Source organism: Pleurodeles waltl, chromosome 1_1 (assembly GCF_031143425.1).
Source record: "Pleurodeles waltl isolate 20211129_DDA chromosome 1_1, aPleWal1.hap1.20221129, whole genome shotgun sequence".
Classification (NCBI taxonomy): domain Eukaryota; kingdom Metazoa; phylum Chordata; class Amphibia; order Caudata; family Salamandridae; genus Pleurodeles; species Pleurodeles waltl.
The window spans coordinates 857,324,948-857,344,137 of NC_090436.1; the positions used below are offsets into that span (position 1 = coordinate 857,324,948).

At 44.4% G+C, this 19,190-nt stretch overlaps 1 protein-coding gene across 3 annotated transcripts in view; it reads left to right on the plus strand.

Moving 5' to 3' along the window:
* The window catches only part of PCSK5 (proprotein convertase subtilisin/kexin type 5), a 1,225,695-nt gene that overhangs the window by 730,294 nt on the left and 476,211 nt on the right, over positions 1 to 19,190 (plus strand). The gene's annotated exons all lie outside the window — the stretch shown is intronic.

Below are 19,190 nucleotides of genomic sequence, written 5' to 3' on the forward strand. Positions count from 1 at the left end.
CCTGGTGCCAAGCTACCAGAGGGCAAAGCACAGATTAATTTGGGCTTTACCTGTGTATCACCTTGACATATTGTGGTTGTGGCTTGAGTAGAGTTTTATCCCCCCAACCAGTAACCCAATTTCGAACAAAGGTTAATTCCATATCCTGAATCACAGACCCAAATTTCCTGCACTTTTACATTCATAAGGTGCATATATGAATGCAGACGTTTTGCCAACATAATAAGTAGCATTTGCCTGTTTACAGATAAGGCTGGGATTGTTAATGTTTCAGGGTGCCAGCTTTGAAACTCAGAAAACCCCCTGTTAAACATTAATGCCATATTGCCTACTTCTCCATCCTCCTTTTATTTGCTCCGAGTTGGCCAGACCACTCCTCAGGAGCTCAGACCACTACTGCTAGCCTCAATTAGTTGCACTACTGCTCTTCATTTAGGTTCCTCTGCTGAGCCTATATGGTGCTTTCATGAGATCATCATCCACTCATCACAATGTCTCCTCTTGGTCTAGAACAACTGCTTGCTGGTCCATAAGCATGTTACAACTCATCTGTTAGCCCTTGACTACCCCTGTCAACTTCACCGCTAAGAGAACAAACGCATCTTTGCTCTCTGACCACATGGCCAGCATCATACAACTCATATTGTCCCTAATAAGTTATCTAGTGCCCTAGCACTCCATGTACTAGCCCTCAGGGACCCCTCTGTTGGCCCTTGGCACTACTGTCAGGTGGCTCTGTGTCATGCATGACACCAGCCAGTACTGGTTATCCAACTGCTACATCCAAGCTGTGATTTTGAGACCATAATTCCAATGTAAAAAAGTAAAATTAAAAGTTGCAGAATATATTGTGTGATTGACTAAACAATGAGTTGCTGAAGGGTCTAAACAGAACATGGAGCCACTTAATAGCTATTCCCCAAGGATCGTCCCTCAGCCCCACCCTCTTCAACGTGTGAATGACCCGCCCCTCTGGCCAACATCGTCGGAGCACATGGATTCAACATCATCTCCTACACCGACGATACCTAGCTCATCCTCTTGCTATCAGAAGACTCCTTCCACAACCAGAACCAACTTCCACAGATGTATGATGAACATCAACAACTGGATAAAGGACCACTGTCTGAAGGTCCAGTCAGGCAAGACTGAAGTCCTCATCTTTGGGAACAACACCTCGCCATGGAACGACACATGGTTGCCTGCTGAGCTCAGCCCATCCACCACCCGACAGATCAGGCCCGCTACCTTGGCATCATCCTAGACAGCAAGCTATCTATGAAGAAACAAGGGTAAACACAGTCTTATCTGCCTGTTACCACATCACAAGAATGCTCTGCAAGATCTTCAGGTGGCTCCCAGTTAACACCAGAAAGACAGTTATACAGACCCTCATCACCAGCAGGCTGGACTATGGAACACACTCTACGTAGGAATAACCACATGCCTGCTGAAGAGACTACAGACAATACAAAACTCAGCAGTCAGACTCATCCTCAACCTTTCCAGACAAACCAATATCACACCCCACCTCAAGAAGCTACTCTATCTTCTGGTCCTGAAGAGATGCCAGGTCAAGATGTTGACCCACCCATACAAAGCCCTGCACAACAAAGAACCAGCATACATCAACAAATACATGACCTTCCACCAACCGATCAGACAACTACGATCCATCTCCCTCTTCCTTGCAGCCATCCCCTGTATCCATCAAAGCAACAGTGGAGGATACTCGTTCTCACATCTGGTGGCCAAAGCATGGAATGAACATTCGCTGGACCTCAGGACCGCCTCATAGCTCCAGCAATTCAGGAAAGGACTTGAGACCTGACTATTCAAATGAACAGATCACAACCGAGCACTTTGCAACTCCAGGGCCTTGAGACCCTCATAGGTGATTTGCCACGCTTTACAAATCTTTGATTGATTGGTTTGATCAGCGGTTAAAGACCCTAAGGCTGTCAGAATCTGTTCACATTCTGAGGCCCTCAAGCAGACTTCAGTGACCCAGAAACATCTCTAATGGACCTCAGCTCCAATTCTTGTTATTCCTAGTTCTCAATCTCCATGTCATCCTGGTCTTGGTCCACTAGGTCCTTGTTAGTGGCTGTCCTCTTGCTGGGGCCCTCCTTCTCTAGTCCTCCTCCTCCTTCACTTTCCTTGTCATCCTGGTGGTCCTGTCCCTCCTGGTGTTCCTTTTCATCCTGGTGATCCTTTTCCTCCTGGTAGCCCTGTCCCTCCTAGAGACCATCCTGCTCCTACTCCTCCTATACCTGATCCACCTTCTTCTCATCCTGGTTCTGATCCTTCTGGTCCTAGTGTGGTCTTCCTAGTGTTACTGCTCTTCTTTGTCCTGGTGGTGCTTGTTCTCCTTCTCATGACTGCTCCCAGTCCAGATGTTCCTTGTGGCTTTTCTCCTTGCACTGTTGTTCCTGGCCCTGTGGATCCTCCTGACTTTGGTCACCTGAATCCTTGTTGCAGTTTTGGCCTTCCTGGCCCTCTTGCTTGTTCTGGTTCCTATATTCCTGGTCCTCACCTATCTCATGGATTCCCTTATGCTCTTCATGGTCCTTCTTTTCATTTACTTGGTCCTCTTCCTCCAGGTCCTGGTCCTCTTAATCATCCTTGTCTTTGTACCCAAGGGCCTTGTGCTTCCCCTACTGCACTCTTGTTCTCCTGGCCCTGATCTTATTGGATGCCCTGCTCGTCCTAATTCTAGTGGTCCTCGTCCTCTTTCTCATGGTGGTCCTATTCCTGGTGTTCCTCATGCCCTTCCTTTTCCTAATCTTCCTACTCTTTGTACTAGTTCTCCTACATTTTCTGATACTGGTGTTATTAGATCTCCTAGTTATCCTTGCTTATATCTCACTCATGCCTTTTCTAGGGGGTTGTTCCTCCTGGTGGCCCGGGTCCAGGCAATCCTGGTCCTCATCATGGTCTTTGTGTCCCTCCTGTGCTTCCTATAGTATCTTTTCTTCATCCTGGTCTTCCTCCTCTGGCTGGTGTTCCTCCTTATTGCCTTTCCCATGATTTGACACTTCATTAGTTCATATTCTTTGTTCCCTTACTCACTCCTAGTCTCCTACTGTAGTTAATTATGAACTCTGGACAGGAATACACTAGGACATCTCAGTGTCTTTCTGTGTCCTGTACACTGTGATTGAGCCCTGCCAAGATACCTGCAGGATACAGGGCTTGTGTACAAGCTGACTGTGAGGCAGGAGGTGCAGCATAGATGTCATGCTCAGCTCTGCTTTAGAACCACTTTTTCAGGAATGTGAAACTGCAGTAAAGAGATCCTGAACCAGCAGGGGAACAGCCTTAAACGAGAAGGACTCTGACTTCATACCAGAATTAGCTACTTAGTGTTAATAATTAGTCTGAACTGCTCATAAGCCAGTCACTTTTTTTTTTTAAACTTGATTTTCATTTTGATGGAGGCCATAAAAAGAGAGATCAGTAGTGATCAACTTCAAGACGTGTTTGCTTCTGTTTGCCAAGGCTCAGCCAGGGTACATGTTGCACTGGGTTCTGCCGCTGCAGTACGATCAACTTTTTTACTTTTCTAATCACCCGTTTTTTTGACATTTATTGTGAGTGTCTCTACTAATGTCTCATCCACAGTAATCCCATGGCAAATGGACTGTGTGTATTTACCACCAGTGTCCACCTTTTAAGATAAGGTTGCTGCGACGCAACAAGTGGAAGGGGCATTTGGCTGGTGTTACCCATGAACATATCTGCAGGCTGCGTGTGGGAGACTGCAGTCATGCACAGTCCGGGAACAACCCACAGGTAGCCTGGTGCAATGGGGACTTTGCAGGGGTAGGTATTCACCTGGGATTGGCCTCATGAAAGTATTGTACACTATATGGGAGAATCATTGTTCTTTACTGCCTTAATAATAGTAACAGTCCATTATACACATAGGGAGGTAACTGCCTTAGAATGTAGTTTCACTTCTCCCTTGGCCTACAGAGACTATCTACATCTTGAACTGGAGTATAACCTGTACAGGAAAACCAAATTTGTAGCTTCCAAATCGATAACTGGGCGTCTGATGGGTCATTCAGAGTTTCCATATTGTCCTGCTCAGCTCACGGTAAGAGTCCAGGCCTTGTGTCACCCTGCTGTGCATAGTAATTACATTTTCTCCAGCAGCAGGAACAAAGGCAGCCCCCACACAAAGGAGCAATTAGCAGTACTTCTCCTAGCTCCTGAGGAGAAAAGGGGTGTGGCGGAATGATCTGTATCAGCCTCCCAGCAGTCACATGATACCAGTGGTGGGCCTGCCAAAGCCCACTGAACAAAGGAGAGTGCCCAGACAACTGGAGCCAACCCGCTGGGGGTAGTGGATGGTCTTTCTTCTAGTAGGGCAAGCCTTGGTAGTGATGTCAGCGAGAAGTGGAACTGAGACCCCAGGGGCTGATGTGATCAATTATTCCTGGACTGTCCCAATATGCTGTGGGAGTAGGGTTGGGACAGGGGTGCAGAGTTAATTGATGTGGCACCCCAGGAATGGTTAGGGCTGCCTGTTTTCTGGAACCTTCCTTTTCCCTCTATAAACTCTTGCACAGGGGGAAGACTCTCTGGCCTATGGATTTTTTCATTCTTCACTGCTGGATATTGGGACTGCTATGGAGAGCTGGAAGGAGGAACCTCCTGACCCCCCACTCAGGACCAAGGAGTCTGCCAAGTTGACTCCAGGACCAGTGCGTCTCCACAAGGGCCAGTGAGGCAGACCACCTTACAACCCCTGAGGACCAGTTGGGGTGAAACCCTGGACTTTCCTGCGCCCAGAAACAAAGATCAAGGAGAGAGCTGGCGCAGGGAATTAAAAAGACCAGCTTTTAAAGGACTGCGCTCTCTTGAGGTGAGGGCAGTTGCTACAACTGGCCCTGGTTTATAGAGCTCGCTACCAGGAGTACAATAAGCCCATGATCATCTAAATCTGCCCAACGGGGCCTGAGTTATAGCATTTTAAGGTTTAGCAACCTTTTATCACTGAAAGCATGTGTGACTCCAATGCTGTTTCTTACTTTACCCCTGGGGTGGGTCAGGGCCTGGAGGTTGGTGAAAGGATATTTTACATTTTGTCCCATGAAGGGGGCGTGCGTAGACCCCCCTCCCTTTATTCTGTTAGATGCCGGGGGACCCCCATGCCCAAGGATCCTCCGATCAGGGGTCCGGGACGCCATCCCGACCCCCCACATTCACAAAAATGATAGGGGGAGCACCTTTATGGTGCTCAGCTGCCACGCACCCCGTGCCTGTGTCTGGGGGAGCAGAAGACTGCCACAGACTGCAGCGCCTGCCTTCCGCAGCTGGTAAGAGAAAGGAAGAAGCTGGCTCCCACAGCCGCACAGGTTGGTGTGGGCTGTGTGGGAGCTAGTGGTGCAGAGAGGTTCGGGCTCCCTCGACTGCTTTCAACAAAATAGAGGCATGATGGTGCCAGAGTGGGACCGGGCACCCTCACCAAAATGTATAAAATAACAAAAGAAAAAGCAGCACAGCTCTCCCTACCTCACCAAGAATGCCGATATTAGCTTATTCACTGCTTCCTCAGAAAATTGCCCCACAATGCCTTGCAGGGCTGTCTCATTTCAAATTCCTTTTCACCCATATCTCTGCTTGTGGTGGTCCCAGAACACTGAGACCACCACCAATTCACTCAGCACAATGTATCCTTGTTTGGAAGATTACTTACTGAGTCTTCCCCTAAGTTGGGGAGGACTCCTAAATTATCACCTCCCCTGGATTTTCAATACCGTTTCAAGCATTTGCATGACTGGAGCTTTTTCTGTACAGCTGGAAGTGTTTTGTTCTCAAGGGGCCTTGTGTATGGTAACATCTAAAAAGGCTTGTAAATGTATAAATGCAATGTTCCTGTGGTTATGCTCTCTAAGAGTTGTCTGTATGGTTGCAATGTGATGCACTTTCACTGCAATGTCTCCTAGGTTCTGTTTTTATCATTACAGTTTGATATCTAGCAAATGGTTTATTCCTTATGAATGTTTTATTAGGTTATCATAATTATTGCATTTTTTTTATTGGTTCATCATTATCGCAATAATGACAATGGCTCATCCAAAAGAAATGTCATTACAAAATGACTGTTGAAATGCACTTGATATGTTTGGGTGTCTCCTAGGGGGTCATCATGGATTACACAATCTGCCAATGTATATATTTGTAACTTATTGTTTAGTATTTAGTAGTGTGCATAATAAATGTATTTCTACTTTTTCTAAAGAGAAAGTGCTGACTGGACAATAATTTTATTGAGTGTTATTATTGTGGGTCATTGATTGGTGATTACTAGCCCCCACCACCTCCCTCGTGTAGGCCTTGGACTGCTCTGCTTTGCCACCCTGTGAGAGTCAAGCACTATACTTATGTGTTTGGTTCCCACTGCGGGTAATTGTGGATCTATAACTTGTGATGGCCACACAACTAATATCTCAATTTCCAACAGTACACTTAAAGCCTCTCATCCACCCGTCTGTCCCCACCAAAGCCACACTGCCTCTGTCTGAGATTCTAAACCCATCAACAAACTCCCTCTAGTAACCCTTTGAGCGAAGAAGATCGTCCACTTCCCCCTCCTCCTGTCTGCTTTCTCCCAGTCTGCCCATTCGCCTTATTCTGCCTGATTTTTCCTAAACTGTCCATGTTCCTTTAGGGTCTGTCTGCTTTCCCTCAGTCAGTTCGCTTTCTCCTAGTCTGCTTCTTCCTCTCGGGCAGCCCACTTTCCTCTCATTCTTCACTCTCCCCTGTATTGCCTATTATCCCCATTAAGTCATCCATTTGCCTTCAACCTGCTTGACTTCTTCAGCCAGTGTCTGCCTACTTTTTCCACTCAGGGTCTGCCCACTTCCTCCAGGATCTGCCTCCTTTCCCGAGGCTTGTTCTCCCCTTGTCTGAACACTTTCGTGTCCTGCTGCCAATTTCCCTGCAAGTTTGCTCTCCCCAAAGTTTGCCTGTTTTCCAAGCTAGTCAGCCCACTTTCCTCTGAGCCTGCTTATTGTCCAGCCTCTCCTGTTTGTCCGCTTTCCCCAGAGTCTACCCATTCTTTTCCTTAGCCTGCCCTTTTTTGCACACCCTGCCTGTTTTCCCATCAAGTCTTTCCATATTTCCCTTGAATCAGCCCATGTTTTGATCTCTCTCGCTCTCCTAGGTCTCTCCCCTCAGTGTTGCTTCTCTCCCGGTGGTCTCTCTTCTCTCACCTGTCACTCTCGGTCTGTTCTCTTTCTCCTCAGTTTTGCTGCTTTCCTTGCATGTCTCTCCCCTTGCCACACTCATTCTCTTCTCTCTCCCCTCAGCTTCGCCCCTCAGTCTCACCGCTCCACCTCCTGATCTCCGCTCTCCTTCCCGCCACCCGCATACTGTTGTCTCTATCCTAATGTTTCTGGTCGCTCTGCTCTTCCATTGCCACCTTGGTTCTGTTTTCTCTTTCTCCTCAGTCTGTCTAGCTAAGCCATTTGGAATCCGCAAGAAGGAGTAAAGTGACTTATCACATGATGTATTGGTCACAAGAAGATGCATGGTTGTTAGGGAAGCTCAATGATCATTCCTTTAATGGGAATGAAATAGAAGTCATCTGTACAATAGTTATTTTAATAAGTCTCACGCGTTGTGAGTGAGGCTCAAACATTTGGAGGTTAGTTTGAGCTCTGTCTCGCACAAGGCCAAATGCCTCATCACCTAGGAAGGGTCGAGCCTGATTTCTAGAGATACCTCTTTTCAGATCCCTGCTTTGTGCACAGCAACTCCGGACTTTAGGAAGTAACACTGCCTTTGCGGGAGCCCGCCTACAGACTGTTTCCTTTAATGGGAATAGTCGCTTTGTGCTGCTCCCTAATGTTGTCAGCCTATCTTATTGAAGTATTTGTGTTATTCTATTAATCTTGCTTACATTTTGATTGTTTTATCGTTTACCTGATGTCAATTCCTAGGTTGTCATGCTTGTCAAAGTTAGAATGACATTTCCTGTGATGTTATAAAGTATGCACATTAGCACTTTCAGAAACATTATTTTAGACGAGAGCGCTGTGATGCACATTTATTGACTGCCTTTAACGAAGCTCGGTACCTCTTCAAGAGAGAATTGGTAGAGTTAAAAATAACACTGCGGGCATTGTAAAATACTTTAGCGCAGGTGACAGGGTTAATAGTGGTCCTGACGGCTCTGCACTTAGCATGTAGAGCAAGTAGGGCAACCTATTAATAAATCCAACCATGCACTTAAGATTATCTGCGTTACTACAGTGGATGTCATAGTACTTAGAATATCTTCCTATAAAAGATGCATTTTTCCTTCATAAGACACATCCATCCTCAGTGTGAGCCTCTCACACTGATGTCTTTGAAAGTCTACTCCGATCTGGGTTATCTACAGGCCTGTGTAAATAGTGTGGCTAACATAATGAATAAATGTTGCTGCTGTAGCATTTGCCCTGGCTTCTGCTGGTTGTAAACCACATCAAGTTGCTGCTGGTCTCTTTTCTTTCTCTTTCTTTGGGTGCAGTTTTTGGTGCATCTGTTGCAAATTTGTGTTCTGTGAAATTGTTTGATTTCTAAATGCAGATCACAGACCTTTAAATTTTTTTGAAATGTTTCTTAAATATTCACGTCTCACAGTTCTGAGTTTATTCGTGTAGCATAGTGCTGGATGATCGGTCTTAACCAGTTATCTGTGCTTGGTTTGTGGAGGTCCACCTTTCTGAATGTGGATATGGCAGACCGTGAGTCATTTGTGAAAGCGGACCGGCCTACTTTATTACTATATTGACTATATAGCACCATTTTGCTAGACTTGCTAAATAAGAGAGGCATTTTCACCATGAAAGGGCTGCAACATGCTTTTTGGTAATGACCTCTACTGGTCATTGGGTTCAGAGTCTCCCAATAGACTAGAGTGTTTACCTAGTTTTCATTAAAATATGCACTGCAGAGGAAAATTGAAATCATTTGTTGTCCCTGTGGTGTAATCTATAATCACGGCGCTGTCCTTGTCTGGTGACATTCACCAGTTTGTTTGGCTTAGTGTTTCTTCATATTTGGGGGCTACAAGCAGTATGCCCCGAGCAGTCCTTGCTTTGAGCTCTGCACGTGTTTGACGGGTCTTTCTGTGACATTCGTACAAGGTGATTTTCACGTGGCATTGGTTTAGCTGCAGATTGCGTCACAGAAGTTTCCAGAAGCTCAGCTAAAACATACCTGTCCTCACTGATAGGGAAAGGGGATTTGTTTTTGTTCTATTAGTTTGTTGTCTCGCGATGCACTCAAAAATAATAAATGGATTTAAAGAGAGGTGAATACGTTCTGTCTGACAGCTAATCAACAAGATGTGGAGTATGCTTTCAGTATTAGCTGCAAAACAGTGCAGGCCAAGGTGTGTGCATCTTCGCGTTTACCCTTTTATGAACAAAAAGTAGAATAGTTTCAGATGGTGCACTTCAGGATGTGAAAACAAATACTAATAAGAATTAGCTTCAGTTGCGCTTTGAAGGGCGCCTGGCATTCCAGCAGAGCGCCTTGAAAATGCAACCGGCCTAGTAACAACATACGGAACCTGTGAGGTACGTCGGCCATGACTGAAGGCCAATGGAGGCATTGTATGAATTAATGCGCTGCTTATGGAGAAACAAGTACAGCGTGCAAGCTATTATGTTAGTGCCGCACTCCTCTAGCGCAGTAATTCTTGAAACCCGTTCTCTCTCCCACCCGAGTTTGGAGTTAGAAGGTGTGAGGTTGTATATTTGTTTCCTTCAAATCCTTGGTCACTTTACAAAGACTGTGCCCCTTTGGCATGTGAAACAGACACTTTCCATGCCCATTGCACTTCACAGTAATGCATGTGGTCCCACAGCCCTACAGGTCAGTCATGGAGTGGAGGGTAGTCTCCTGTATGTAATTTGGGCTCTGAGCACTCGCAAGAAGAGTGAATTTTCAGGCCGCTCTCTATGGACAGAATGCTAGTTGCATGATGCTGAGCTGTCCTGGACTTTGCCCGTCATAATGGCAGGCTGTGTACAGTGGGACCCCCAGTGTGGATTTGGAAAAGAACCAGTGAATGATTTATATCCATGGGGGCCTTTTGCCAAGTTCCAAAGAAACCAAGAGCTCCATTGAGGGGGTAAAAGTATGCAACGGGGGTTCTCATGGGAGCCTCTTAACTCAGGCAAAAGTGGCCTGATAGTGTTTCTTCAACTCTTCTACTGGTGTTCCTTGTCTAGTAGGGTACGTAGTTTCTACGCAGCCCGTGCAGCCATTCACGAGGTGTCAGTCTCTGAAATAAATCTCTGCAGAGAAAGCACTGTCCTAAACATGTTCCTTTGACAAAGGTGGTCTTCCTAAAGAACCGTCGATGAGAGACTTTCTACTTCTCCTCTGCAGGCTACTGGCAACTACTCCATAGACGTTTGCAGAGTTCGGGTGTATGGACACAATCTGAACCAAATGAGCCATATGCTTTGTAAAGGATATCCACATTTCTCAACACTTACACTTTGTGACCCATAAAGAAGTCCCTTAAATCATCCGTGCCAGTGACTTTCCTAAGTGTTATAAACAGAAAAGACTCATCAAGATTCATTTTTTCAAGAACTCTTCTCCAACCTTTGCCGAGATGAACTCACAACAACTTTTACGATTTTATGCAGTCACGAAGAGGACATGTTTATCACAAACATCTGCATGGAAATGTTGTATCATTCTATCTCTTCTCCAAAGGGCAGCAGGAGAGCCTTGCAGCATTATTTACAGATGACCTCCCTTGTGATTTTCTGTTGAAAGAGCTAAGGGTGCAAAGTGCAGGGCCATTGTCAGCCATGCATGGATGTGTCATCAGTGATGTGCCACTGACTATGCTACTGTCCTAATTGGGCACAGCTTTTAATAGAGAGGAAGAAAAGGTGCCTTGAACTGTGTCACAAGATTCTTCTAACAGTGCAGTTACTGTATTTGGGACTCTAGCATACTGTTCATGTTAGACATTTTAAAAAGGGGGAGAAGATGCTGTGGTGAACTCGCAAGTGACCGATTCATATGTAAAAGTTTAAAAGGCACATGTATCTGTAAACTGGGGTATGAGAGGAAATAGTTCAGTTTGAAAATGAGGCAATGTATGCAGAGATGAGACTTAGAGTGATCAAAACGTTTTGGGAGGAATGACCTGGACCACACAATGGCACTGATCATTTTACTTCACTGCGGAGGAGAAAGAAGGACTTTTTCACACTGCACATTCTTTGTTGGTACCATAGTGCTCATGTCATTCTCCAGCTACACCCTGGCATGAATCTCCTAATGGTCTGTCAAGTCTCCAGGCTTGACTCTCTACACCATCTCCCTCACTCATCCTTTGGGTTCTCCTAGAACATCAATGCTGCTAACACTCAAATTCATTTCTCTTCAAAACCTTCCTCCTTCCCCCTCCAGAATCAAATTATTAAACAACTGAGTTATCTGACCATGCATGGATCTTAAAGCCTTCATGCATAATTCTATAAAAACATATGCAATGTACTACAGCCACTTTCACCTTTTCATACCCATCTGTTTCGTCCAGGCATGCATACCACATTCCCCACAACTCAATGCTTGGAAGTTATTTTTGACAGCAAGATTCAGATCCCATTCTAGACCAAATACTGAAACACATGTAAGGTTTCACCTACTCAACAGTCACAAAATCTACCATCATTATAAATATGTTGCTGATCAGCACACTGGAGATTATTGGAACTGCCCCTTGGTCGATTAATCACATTACACTCTTAGCCACAGGACAGGTTTCCAGACAACTTTTTCACTTCAGCGTAAGCGATGGGGGACCGTGGATGACAGTTTTGCATCTCCCCGAACCACTGTTTTTGAATAGTGTGTTTGGCTGACTCATCAGCAGTCGCAGTCTGGGGGCTGATGCAGATGGGCATTAGTATTGCACAAATGCAACAACTTCTCATAGATGGCTACCTCTAGTAGCAGTGAATACACCAGGCCTTTGGGGTCAGTGGTGAAAATGCAAGGCAGCAGAGTAATGATTTGGTGCACAACTTTTATGCAGCTAACTTCAGGAACTGCACTAGAAGAGTGGAGGACCCCCTCATACTTCATGTCAGTTCAGACTGAATTCCCTGTCAGTAGCCAGTTATGTCTGGGTGTTTCATATACTGGGATCATGCTGGGTCCTTTTTTCTAGACAGTATCTCCTTCTTCAGGGCAAGGCACTCTCCTACCCTCTATGAGCAAGCAAGCAGGCTTGTAGGTGCTCAGGCAGACCTTCCGCTTCTCTAGCAAGTCACAGACTTGAGGTGATGTCCCCTCGTCCCAGGGAAACTGGCTGCCATGCAGACACCAGCTCTGGTCATGCAGGAGTCCTTTGACTACTCTGTGCAGCACTCCCTTCCTTTGTCAAAATGAAATTGGGACTAGAACAAAGTAAAATGGTTTGGTCCCACCTTCATACCCATTTTCCAGATAGGGAATGCTGATTCACTGTCCAAGGTTTCAGAATCCGTTTAGGTTAGTTCTCTTCTAGATTTCATTTTCTGGCTGTTCTTCAGGCACAGCCTTTGTGCAAGATGATGCTCTCAGAGCAGGTAGCAGTTGTACATGTTTCTATGAGGAGTATCCAAAACACGTACAGAATGGAGAGTAGGTTCTCTCCACCTGGCTGTCAACAGCCTTCCTGAAGCAGTGCTCTAGGACAGAAAAAAAAAAAGCCAGACCCTGCCTAACAGCTTCTTTACCTTGAACAACAGAAATTACTATTCCACTGCTTCAGTCTACCAAATAGCAGAGCCCAGAAAAAATCTAATCAGCAATTCTTGCTATCAAGGCCATCATTTAATTTTTATAGGCAGCCCTGTCTCAGCCTTCCTCATGTTAGTGTCTATCTCCACACTCCAGCTGCAGGGATGCAAGTAGTATATTTCAACTGCATGGGTTTGCTCTATCCATCCTTTATCTTCTGCCATGCTAAACCTGGGACCATCTAAAAACAAATCTCACTGATCCTAGTTCTCACTCTCACTGCACACTGATTCCTACTACCACACATGTTACACACTTATGCACACTCTGCATACACATGAATGTCAGAGCAAGGTCTGGGGTTGACATACAAAGTGGAACTTTGCACAAGAGTTGCCTTTAGACTGCACTCTCTCTTTTACACAAAGAAAAATGCCTCATCATACTAAAGGTTCTCAAATAATCTGTACGCTGCCACCTATGCAAGTGTCATACATAATGTTAGATTATCAGTTTCACATGTAGTCTGGCACTCTGAGCAGGGGCATATCCCTGTTCACAATGCCGGGGGAATCCCCCATCCAACACACTTATGCATTATTCTGCCCATAGATACCAATGTCTACACAATATGTACCATATTAATTGCTATGTTAAGCAAGTCGTGTAGAAAAAATATGTTTGACGGCATGTTTAGCAGAAGATAGGCATGCTGTGCATAAGCTCGCCATCTACTCTTGGGTTCGAGTCACGCGATTGACTGACTCCTCCTCTCGATAATACTGTGCATGGACATCGAGTCCTTTGCTAAATTGTTTCTCTCTGCCGTCATGTTCGGACGTGTGTTGCTCTCGCTCCGAGTTCTCAGCTCCATACAGCCTAAAACAATATTCTTTCTGTCATCGTCTGTATTGTTTTCGATCGCGTATTTTTCAATACTTTATCTTTTGGTTCCATTTTTACACCCAGAACTGAATTTTCAGCCCTTCATGGTGAAAAGAGGCCGTCTCCGGCCCAATTTGGGCCTGCCTCTTCCATGTGCCATTGAACTATGCAGCCCTAAAGGAACGTACCCCATTTCGGTTTTACCTTAGATTCCTTTCAAAATTTCTACACATCGACCATCACTAGGTGTGTAATTTGTGTCTTTCTCTCGACCACAACGAGCAGACCTGCGAAGCGTGCTGTTCTTTTCTATCAGAGAAGACACTTAGAGATCGAAGAGCTCGTTAAATGGAAATGGCGTCTCGACTTCCAGGTGACACACCAGAAAGCTTCAGCGACGAGCAGGCGCAAGACGATTTGGAGCAGGAGGGGGCCATCTCTGTTCAAGATTTGGACTCTGATGTGCAGTCGGACATCGAGAGTCCACCACTGCAGTCAGCACAAACTGTGAGTAAAAAGACCTCTTCTCCATTGAACAAAACAACATCTAAAAGGTCACCAATCTGCCACTGGCTTCCAGCCATGGTCAGAGCCAAGAAACTTATTTGGATGCCCCGCCTTCCAGCTCGTCACTGAAGAAAGTTAAATAGAAATATGCGGCATCTACCTCCAGTGCCTCTACTTCAGCTCTGATAAGAACAAAGATACATGGTGCTTCAGTGCGGACTACTTCAGTATCGATCACTTAAGCACCGAAAAAGAAAAAAAATCCATCTACAGTTTTGCCACTGAAAATTTTCCATCCACAAAAGACTTCAGAACCAAAAATCTTAGAAAAGACTTTCAGTGATTCTGGACAGTCTATAATTACCACTCCATTAGAGGTCGAACCAATTCTACAAGTTATGGACGCTTGTCAGCACCAACTTCAAAATCAAGAAGAAACATCACCTCCACCCCCTTTTAAGAGGAAATTAGCTTTCCAAGAGAATCATGATTCCTCTACGCCTCCAAAAAAGACTACCAGAGAAAAGACTCCTTTTCTTACTCAAACTTCTCCACACCATACTCCTCCACCAACATCTCTCCCTCCTTTAGGGTTCACACCACCCAGTTCAACACTTGGTGGGGTTCAAGATTTAGGGGATACATTAGATGAGCAGGACCCATGGGATGAGTATGATCCGAATGCTATTATGCCTAATGATCCAGATCTTTACCCAGCTAGACCTTCACCACCTGTGGATTCTACCTCATAGCAACAGGTTATAGCTAGGACAGTAGAATTTCACAATGTACGTATGTACATTGATACAATAGAAGAGGGTTTTTCATTTGACACCCTTTGGCGCAACATATAAAGAGTCAATTCCTTCCAGTTCTTCCAGGCATGCTGAGGCACGCAGATGAAGTATTTAAAGAGCCTGTTAGATCAAGGGTTATCACTCCCAGAGTAGATAAAAATACAAGGCTGCACCCATTGATCCTTTATTTATAGAAACATAAATTCCTCTAGACTCTCTTGTTGCCTCTACTGCACGCTAAAGGGCTAATAGCCAATCAACAGGAGACACGCCTCCTCCTGATAAAGAAAGTAAAAATTAGAGATGCTGCAAGAAAAAGAATGTCAGCTCGAGCAGGCAATCACTGGGGAATTGCTAATGCACAAGCATTAATATCTTGGCATTATAGAGCTCACTGGGATGCCACTGAGGAGCTTTTACAATACCTCCCAGAGGAACATCGTAAAAGGGGGGTAGAAATTGTAAATGAGGGACAATTTCCAACAACTCTATTAGATGTGCGCTTGATGCTGTTGATACAGCAGCACGCAGTGTTAACACCAGTGTCATTATTAGGCACCATGCGTGGCTCAGATGTGCAGGCTTTAAACCGGAGGTACAACGGGCAGTTTTAAACATGCCCTTTGATAAAGAGCATGTATTTGGGCCACAAGTGGATACCACACTTGAAAAATTGCCAAAGCTATGGGAGCTCTGCAAGCCAGCACACACAGGGGTATTTTTCGCCATGCCAGATTTGCAAGGGACCTTCTGTCATCATTCCGGGAACATTCTTTCAATTAAACAAATCCCACCTCTCAATACACCAAAGGTTACTTTAGAGGATTAGGCAACAATAACAAAGAAAGAGGGAAACCATCTACATCTAGAGGTTCCCCCTTCACCACTTAGAACAAAACATGCCAACTCTCACTACTCCTGTAGGGGGAAGGTTACAACTTATTTTTACTCCCAATGGTCTCAAATTACCACAGATCAATGAACACTTCAAATTATCCAGACTGGTTGCTGTCTGAAGCTCATTACCACTCCACCAAATATACCCCCTTGTACTCAAAAACTCTCACAAGATCATCTCACTCTTATCAAAGAGGAAGTACATTCCCTTCTTCTGAAAGGGGCTATAGGACCACTATGATTACAATACAGAGGAATAGGAGTCTTCTCCCTCTATTTTCTAATAACCAAAAAAGACAAGTCTCTCAGACCAATATTAGATCTCAGATCCTTAGACCACTATCCTATCAGAGCACTTTCATATGGTCAATTTCCAGGATGTTATTCCCCTGCTGCAACAAGGGGACTTCATGACAGCGTTAGACCTAAAGGATGCTTACTTTCACATTCCCATTCATCCTGCACATCGCAGATACCTAAGATTTGTAGTTGCAGGAAAACATTACCAGTTCAAGGTATTACCATTCAGCGTCGCAAACGCTCCCAGAGTATTCACAAAATGTCTTGCAGTAGGTGCAGCACATCTCAGAAGAAAACAAATTCATGTCTTTCCTTATTTGGACGATTGGCCGGCCCATCAAAGCCAGTTCATTCACACAGTGTCACAGCCACACTCAAAGTACAATTTGTCTCCTACACTCTTTGGGGTTCACCATAAACTACATCAAATATCATTTGCAACTTCTCTAGATATAACCCTATCTAGGAGCAACCCTCAACACACAATGAGAACTAGCATTTCCCAACTAAGCCGGAGTCCAGGCTTTTCAAACATTAATTGCTACACTGAAGCAGAAACAAACATACACAATAAGAACTGTTCTGAAACTGTTAAGGATGATGGTATCTTGTATTGCCATTGTTCCTCATACCAGACTTCATATGCATCCTCTTCAACAATGTCTCTCTCGTCAATGGTCTCAGGCACAGGCTCAAATGGTACATCTAGCGTTGGATGGCCCAACTTACCGCTCTCTGCATTGGTGGACACCACAAACCTTATGAAAGGGCAGCCCTTTTAAGACCCTGTAACTCAGATTATTCTTGCAACAGATGCTTCAAACACCGGTTGGGGAGCTCATCTCATCAACTTCAGTTCAGGGGATATGGAACAGCACTCAACTGTCTCTTCACATCAATTACCTCAAACTGCAAGCAGTATTCTTAGCAATGAAAGTGTCCTTTCACAATTGCAACACAAGACAGTGTTGATACGAACAGACAACATGACTGCCATGTACTATTTTCAAAAACATGGAGGGGGGCACAATCTCATCAACTGTCCCATCTTGCACAAACAATATGGAAATGGGCAATTCATCACCACTTTCACATAGTGGCACAGTATCTCCCAGAGACAGACAATCACTTTGCAGACCTGCTAAGCAGGGTGCAGTAACAAACACATGAGTGGGAACTCCACCCACAAATCCTTCAATAGTACTTCCAAAAGTGGGGAACACCTTAAATAGACCTATTCACAACATATCAAAACAAATATGTAAAAACTTTTCCTCAAGGCACCCACGCCCTCAATCCAAGGGCAATGATCTATGGATGAGTTGGTCAGGGATATTTTCTTACGCTTTTCCCCCTCTCCCACTCAAGGCCTTTTGTGGTCTGGAAGATCAAACAATCTCCCCTCAACATGATCTTGGTGGCCCCTATATGAGCACGTCAACCATGGTTCACAACACATTTGGAACTCTCAGTTGTTCCACATCAGAAACCTCCCAACAGACCAGACCTTTTGACACAGGTCAAATGAGACATCCAAATTTTCAAATCCCCCTACCTAGCGATATGGCTCCTGAGGTCATAGAATGTGGTTATTTACAATTACCACAGGAATCATGCAAACCCACAACTACACAATGTTATGCAGCAAAGTGGAAATGTTTTGCTTGCTATTGTCAAACACAAAACATTGACCCTCTCAAACCAACAGTACAAGAATCTGTACAATATTTGTTACACTTACAAAGAGTAAATCTACCTTCCACATCTATTCATTTACATTTAGCAGCCATAGCTGCTTATCTTTAAAACAGACAGCATATTTCTTTGTTTAGAATTCCAGTTATCAAAGTATTTATGGAAGGACTAAAGAATAATTCCACCAAGAATTGCTCTAGCTCCAACTTAGAATCTTAACATTGTACTCACAAGGCTTATGCTCCACTGTTTGAGCCACTTCACTCCTGTTCCCTACAATTCCTTTCATGGAAAGTAGCTTTTTTAATCGTTGTTACGTCCCCTAGACCTGTCAGTGAGCTCCAAGTTTTAACTTTGAAAGAATCTTTCTTTCAAGTTCATAAATAAAAAATTGTGTTAAGAGAAAATCCAAAATTCCATCTAAAGGTAATTTCACAATTCCCTATTAATCAGGCAGTAGAATTACCAGTTTTCTTTCCGCAATGAGATTCAGTAGCAGAAAGAGCTCTACGTACTCTGGATGTTAAAAAAGGACTTATGCATTGTATAGATAGAAAAAAATCTTTGTGGCTTTCTCCTTACCACACAAAGGAGTGCCTATATTTAAAACAACTAAAGCTAGATGGATAGTCAAATGTATTCAAACTTGCTATAGTAAACCTAAACGACAATTACCTGTACCACGTGGAGCACAATGCACTAAGAAAAAAAGTGCATCTATGGCATGTTAGGTACCATACCTATAGACAGTATTTGTAATGCAGCAACATGGTCTACACCACACATATTAACAAAACATTATTGTGTAGACATCTTTGCACAACAACAGGCAAATGTTGTTCAGGCTGTACTCAAAACGCTCTTTCAATCAATTGCAACTCCTGCATGCTAGCCATCGCTTTATGGAGGGACTGCTTTACAGGCTATGCACAGCCTGCGAATCTACAGCAATACATGCCATGAACATATGTCTACTGGTAAGTAACATTTCCTTCTACATTTTTGATTAAATTAATGCATTGGCACTCCTTGACGGATTACACCAGTTATAGAGGTGACATTTTGCATTTGCATTGTGATTGGTATAGTACAATGCACTACTCGCCACCAGACCAGTGCCTACGGTCTGGTAGATTCCAGAACCAGCACAAAGAATATTTGCAGCCTTAGTCAGTGACATTTTCAATTATGCTATCAGGGCAACTGATGCTGCTTCTTATTTACTATCTAGGGCCACCTGCTGCTGAACTAGTAGGATTTACCTGGTCTCAGGATTCTGGATCTTCATTCCTTAGTATTGATCACACTAAATCAGCCACTGGGGAGCATGAAGCACATGTACACCATTGA